The sequence below is a fragment of the Oreochromis aureus genome, linkage group 3, assembly GCF_013358895.1.
Source record: "Oreochromis aureus strain Israel breed Guangdong linkage group 3, ZZ_aureus, whole genome shotgun sequence".
Classification (NCBI taxonomy): Eukaryota; Metazoa; Chordata; class Actinopteri; order Cichliformes; family Cichlidae; genus Oreochromis; species Oreochromis aureus.
In genome coordinates this window covers 116,860,276-116,866,656 of record NC_052944.1, presented here as the reverse complement: position 1 = coordinate 116,866,656, position 6,381 = coordinate 116,860,276, and the positions used below count along the sequence as shown (strand labels likewise).

The 6,381-nt window shown below is 44.1% G+C and overlaps 1 long non-coding RNA gene across 1 annotated transcript; it reads left to right on the top strand.

The window, feature by feature from the left end:
• The first annotated feature begins 496 nt into the window (after nt 1-496).
• LOC120438222 lies at nt 497-1,056 on the top strand. Its single transcript, XR_005611734.1, has 3 exons — nt 497-535; nt 620-712; nt 961-1,056. It is a non-coding gene; the product is annotated as an uncharacterized LOC120438222 (long non-coding RNA).
• Nucleotides 1,057-6,381: the final 5,325 nt, after the last annotated feature.

The following is a 6,381-nucleotide window of genomic DNA, read 5'->3' as shown; positions in this document are numbered from 1 at the left end:
CATGTCCCCTTTTTGGGCTGTGTCCGGCCAGGCCCCGTATATTAAGAACTGGCCACCAAACGCTCGCCATCGGGCAAACTCCCCAGTGTTTGTGCAATTTGAATGTGGAGTACACATTCAAAAATACAGTTTTTGAGGTTGATTACAGAGCACCCTCCAATAGCCAAACCCATTTGTTCTCTGATTGGAAGTTAAATTTGTGATTGACATGACATTGACCAATCAGATGAAAGGAAGAAAAATAGGGTCAAAATTTGTACTTGTAACTTGTAGTGATTCACACGTATTTTTTGGCTAAGTCCACACACAAATTCTTTTTACACATACAAGTCCTGATTTACAAGTACAAAACTGATTTACAAGTACAAAATATTTATGACCACAATTTGAGCCCATATTCCTCTGCAGGTGAAGGTAGAAAGTGCGTGTGAGCTGAATTGAACAGCATGGATCAGTGTGAGGATAGAGAGGAGGGAGTCCCTCCCTCTAAAAGCACTCTGTGTGGGGAACATGAGAGCCAGACCAAAGCTCAGAGGTGAGATGACCATCTCTAACTGTCCATGACTCTTCTCCATGTCACAGCTCAGCACTCACATCACTGCTCCATCATTATTCACAGGAACCCACCTGAACCTCCACCCAGCTCTGTGTCCTTACAGAGTGACACGTCCAATCATCGCTACATTCATTTTAGAGTCTCTGCTGCAGAGAGGTGAGTTGTTAGTAACATGAACTAATATCTCTTATTTAAATGATTTTCCTGGATTCTAAAATGCATCTCTGTAGCAGAGCAGTGTCTTAAAGGACACACAGGCTCAGCTGTAACTGTCATTTTATCTGGTTTTAACACACATTTGGCTGTTTTTAACTATTTATTTTAATCAGAGGTTGAAATTTAGATGTCACACAACTGGATACTAAACTATGATACTATGATCACTGCTCCATCATTTTTCACAGGAACCAACCTGAACCTCCACCCAGCTGTGTGTCCCTAAAGAGTGACCGGTCTAGAGCTGCCCCCATTAGTTTTAAAGTCCAGCCTGTGTCTGATGCAGAGAGGTGAGCTGTTAGTAACATGAACTCCTAGTTTCAACTGCTTGATGTTGTTGGATATAAACTGCAGTGCAAACACATCATTCCCTTAATCCCATTTTAAAAGTTTCTTTAAAACAAGCCTTTGGTTTCTAAACAATTGAAAATCCACTTCAACACCCAGGAAGTGATGCTCGTACTCTTGTTTTCTCCCATCAGTCATGTTGTGTTGTGTGTTGTAGGGAATTAGAGGAGGTAACACTAGCTTTGATGCACAGATTTTACTTTTACTCATAAAACTCAGACCATCAAAAACTAGACAGCAAAAGTTTCAGAAGAAATTTTAAGTGTGTCTATACTGCTGCCAATGAGTGTAGTTTGCCATTCATACGACTACAGGGAGCAAAACTCACTAGAACAGCTATTCATCATGAACTATTGTAAAAAAAACACCGCTCACGCTTCACAGATGATAGCTTACAGTGTTGCGTAAGTAGTGCGTAGTGACTTCGTACAGCCCAAATTTGCAGACACTGTGCGCAGAGGTTCAGGAGCAGAATTCCCATTGTACCACAGCAGACCCGACGATGTTTGCATGAACACGCTTTTTAGCATCTCTTTATTGACCACTTTTCACACATGGTTTCTGTACCCACACAGCAGGCTGTAGCTTTTCCACTGACAGCCCGACACACACCAACTCACCAGCAGAGACAGCACAGACTTTAAGCCGGCGAGGGTGATTGCAGATGTCACTCAGGTGCATCTGCCTCCCCTGCAGCGGCACTGCAGACCACACACAATAACCATGTAAAATAAATATTTACCCAGATATTTTGCAAATATTTATTTTTCATTTTTTAGCAGCATGGTGCTTTTTTCCAAATATTTTAAAAATTCACCTCAAGGCTCCACTACAGGCTGCGAAATTCCAAAGGTGATATAAGGATGATGGCTCATTACAGTTTTTGTTTGCTATGTCTTTGTGTTTGAGCTGTTAAACAGTCTAAGAGGTCACAAAGAGACCCAGGGAAACGTCTAAGCAGCTAAAGCCTGGATCATACTGGGTAGTGTTAATGAGACCTCCATCAGGAAAACACTTATTGACCCAGGTTCTTTTATTCTTCCGACCAGACAGAGAAGACACAGACTCAGAGTGGTCAGAGTATTTATAATCATTTTATTCAATACCTACCGTTCTGCAGATCTGAAGCATTACAGGCCAGATGTGTATAATATAGTCTGCTCCCTCCTCCCCTACAAAACCATCACTTCATCTATTGTAATTATACATGTCTGCCACTTAGAGGCAAAAACAAATGCACCCGAGCTCCTCGTGTCTACTTTTTACGACCCAAAGGTCATTTCCTGTTGTCCTCTTTTAGCATTCCAAACATAGGCGATGGTCTCTGCACAAAGCTTCCTGTTTTCAGTCTTGCTAAACAATCTAATGACCTATGACACAGATTATAACGCAAAGGTGGACTTTAATATCCTGTTGTTAAATGCATAAAACAAAATGCACCACAAATAAGCCCTAGAAAATGTATTTTCCTAACACACTGAACAACCAGTGGTGTGGATATAGTGAATATATCCCATCATACTGATGCTCAAATTTAATCACAGATGAAAAAAAACCAGATTTTATCTTTAGATTGTAATGTTTGGAGATGATGTAAAAATTGTTTGGTTCCAGATTTCAATAGAGATTAAATGTTGGGATTCTTTAGGCCTGAAAAAGAAATCTAATTTCCTGAACTTATGAATGCTGGAAAATATACTAACTATGACACAAAATGTCATTTTTTTTCATCACACTATTCATCGTATGAAGGTAAAATTTTCAAACATTCATTAAATGTTCAAAGCCATACATACATACATAGCAAAGACTTGACGTGGGAAAACAGGTTGGAGACAGGTAGTAATTTTGAAAAACAAAACAAAACAATGAAATCTACAAAACAATGGGCAAGTGGAGCAGGAAGAAAAAGAGAGACCTTTAGTCATACTGGTCTCCTTATGGGAGGTCAGCATGAGAACACATATTCACATCACAATACCATAAACCTTGAGCTTCTCCCAGATCTTATCGGTGCTGCGTTCAATGAGCCCATTTGAGAAATCACAGCGGGCAGCATTGTGGGGTTATGAACAGTCGATTCTCCTTTCTTTAATCTCCGATAAGCCAGGGCCAAGCCAGCTCTGATTAGCAAGAACCCCGTTATCATGGTCTCCAAAAGGAAGATGTCTTCAATGTCCTCGATCGACAGACCCACCAGCCACACGACCCTCCAGTTCTTCCACCCGTCCATCGTGTATCCAACAGGGAATGTCCCTCCAGGAAACACACGCTCCCCGAGCCCAGGCTTCTCATTGAGAAGAGGCTGTCAATTGCAATTCAGGGATCAGTTGATCAAATCCATAATTCCTCTTTTAGGTTTTAAAGAACAGGCCGTGAGAGTGTTCCAGGGCAAAAAGTAGAAAAAGCACACAAGACTAGACAAGGACATTGAGAAACCAAGCAGGGAAGATAAGGGAGAGGGAGAGGAGAAAAGTGCAACTGCCTATGTTACGAGCCAAACAAGAATCACTTGTACTACAACAGTGTACCTAGTTTGTAAAGCTGGTGTTATTTTTCGGGGCCAGCAGGAGTAGTGCCTCTGGGCGGGTTCCTCTGCAGTTTCCAGCAGCTGAGAACAATCTGGGGCAATCAGCCAGTGGAGTACTTAAGGTTGTTGGTGCTGCAGGGCCGCCGGGAAATGATTTTCCAGGCAGCTCATTATAACCCCATGGCGGGGCATATGGGATCTGAAAAAACTCTGGAGGGAATAACGGCCCGGTTCTATTGGCCGGGCATCCGCGCGGATGTGCGCCGCTGGTGCGCGTCCTGCCCGGACTGCCAACTGGTTAATCAGCCGGCCATACCAAAAGCGCCTTTGCGCCCGCTCCCACTCATAGAGGTCCCGTTTGAGCGCATTGGCATTGACCTCATCGGACCGTTTCACCGGAGTGCACACGGCTACCGCTTTGTATTAGTCCTGGTGGATTATGCAACGCGGTACCCAAAAGCAGTCCAGCTGCGCAACATCTCTGCAAAGAGTGTTGCGCAGGCACTGTTTCAGGTCATCTCCCAAGTCGAAATCCCGAAAGAGATACTGACTGACCAGGGCACTTCATTCATGTCTCGCACACTGCGGGAACTGTACGAATTACTGGGCATTAAATCCATTCGGACCAGCGTCTACCACCCTCAGATGGACGGGCTGGTGGAGCGGCTGAATAAGACTTTAAAGTCCATGATTCGTAAGTTCATTTCTGAGGATGAACGCAATTGGGATCGCTGGCTAGACCTTCTGTTATTTGCAGTGCGGGAGGTGCCCCAGGACTCCACGGGATTTTCTTCCTTTGAACTGCTGTTCGGCAGGAAGCCGCGTGGGGTGCTCGACCTGATTAAAGAAAGCTGGGAGGAAGGTCCGAGCCCCGCCAAGAATGAGATTCAGTACATGTTGGACCTGAGAGCGAAACTCCACACTTTGGGGAGGTTGTCACGGGAGAATTTGCTCCAGGCTCAGCACCGTCAGCAACGCCTGTATGACAGAGGGGCTAGACTCAGGCAATTTTCACTGGGAGACAAAGTGCTTGTATTACTCCCTTCTTCCAGCTCAAAGTTGCTCGCCAAGTGGCAAGGACCCTTTGTGGTCACACGGTGAGTTGGGGGCTGTGGACATTTATGTGCTTTTGTGCAGAGGAGTTTTTTTGTTTCCTGTTCTCATGCTGTCCTACCATGGAAGCACAGCATGAGTAGAGGTCTCTTTTTTTCCTCTTGTACTTTCCCATTGTAGTATACTTTTCAGTGTTTTTCTGTAACGCTACCGATCTCCGACTTGTATCCCCATGTAATGTCTGTGTTGTGTGTGTAAGGTCGGGGGGGAGGGGGTTCCCATTTAACTGCAGGGCAACCTGCATGTGGCGAATAAAGCTTTGATTGATTGATTGACAGGCAAGTAGCAGCACTGTCCTCCTTAAAGCTCCCCTTGCTAGTGAAACGTACACTAGTGTCTGCGTGGTTGCTTTCAGTAACAGTTTCAGTTTACCAGCAGGGTTGACTTAAACCCAACATGAGGGTTGTGTGAAGAGCTGTTATGCCGTCCTCTGTCGACCCGTTTGCTCCGGATGCAAACTGGTATGGATCGAGATTTGCAAGGATGGCAGCTTCAGTGTGTAACATGATGAGTTTCTCAAAGCATTTGGTAATTATGGGTGTTAAAGCAACTGGACGGTAGTCATTCAAGCAGCTCACTGTGTTCTTGGGTACTGTAGTGATTGTGGTTGAGTTTAAGCAGGATGGTACTACAGACTGTAGAAGTGAGAGTCAGGACCAGCTGCTTTACTTGCGTTGACTCTGTGCAGTGTGGTCTGACCTGATGCTGCTTCAGCTGGATGGGGGCATCTTCCCTCTGTGAAACAGAAGGATGGGTGATTGTGTCCCTGTTTTGTTGGTCAAAGCAGGCGAAGAACGGGTTGAGAGGGTGTCAGGTAAATTGATGTCCTGGGAGTGGGTTTGTGTGCAAGTGTGTTTGTAGCCAGTAAGTGTCTTGATCCCCTGCCACATGTTTCTGGAGTTGTTTGTGTTAAAGTGTTCCTCGATGCGCTATTTGCGCTTGGCTTTTTTTTTTTTTTTATGTCTTTAAGCAGAGATTTGCCTCTTTGTCAACTTGTTGGTCCCTTGATTTGAAGGCACTGTCACTCTCTCCTCCTCGCTGTTGAGCCATGACTTCTGGTTTGGGAACACTTTAACAGACTTTGTTGTTGTTACACTCTCAGTACAGAAGTTGATGTATGAGAGTACGGCAGATGTGTGGTCTTCCAAGTCTGATCCTCCTGCAAATACATTCCAATTTGTGTTATCAAAACAGTCCTGTAGGGCCGTGGTGGCTTCCGTGGTCCGCTCTCATACAGGTATACTTACCTGTGCTTCTGTAGTTTGGGCGCATTGATCTGCTTGTAGGATTAGCTGATGGTTCATAACAGTTTTACCTTCCAGTGAGTGATATTTTTTTTTTGTGTTTATTGAAGTCTCAAAGTTTCTTCTGATTTTCTGCTAGATCATCCCTTACATTAAGGGATGATCTAGCATTTGGGTGCCTAGAAAAGCGCTAATAAATGCAATTCATTATTAACACTGAAAGGGAGTCAAATTACAATAGAATGTTTGCTGCAGAAAACATTTTCATTTCTTATTGGTGACAAGGTGCATGTATGGAACTTTTTTCTGATATTGGGTGATATTATGCTAGAACTAATATTCCATGGTTCCTCCACAGAGTGGACAATGAGAGC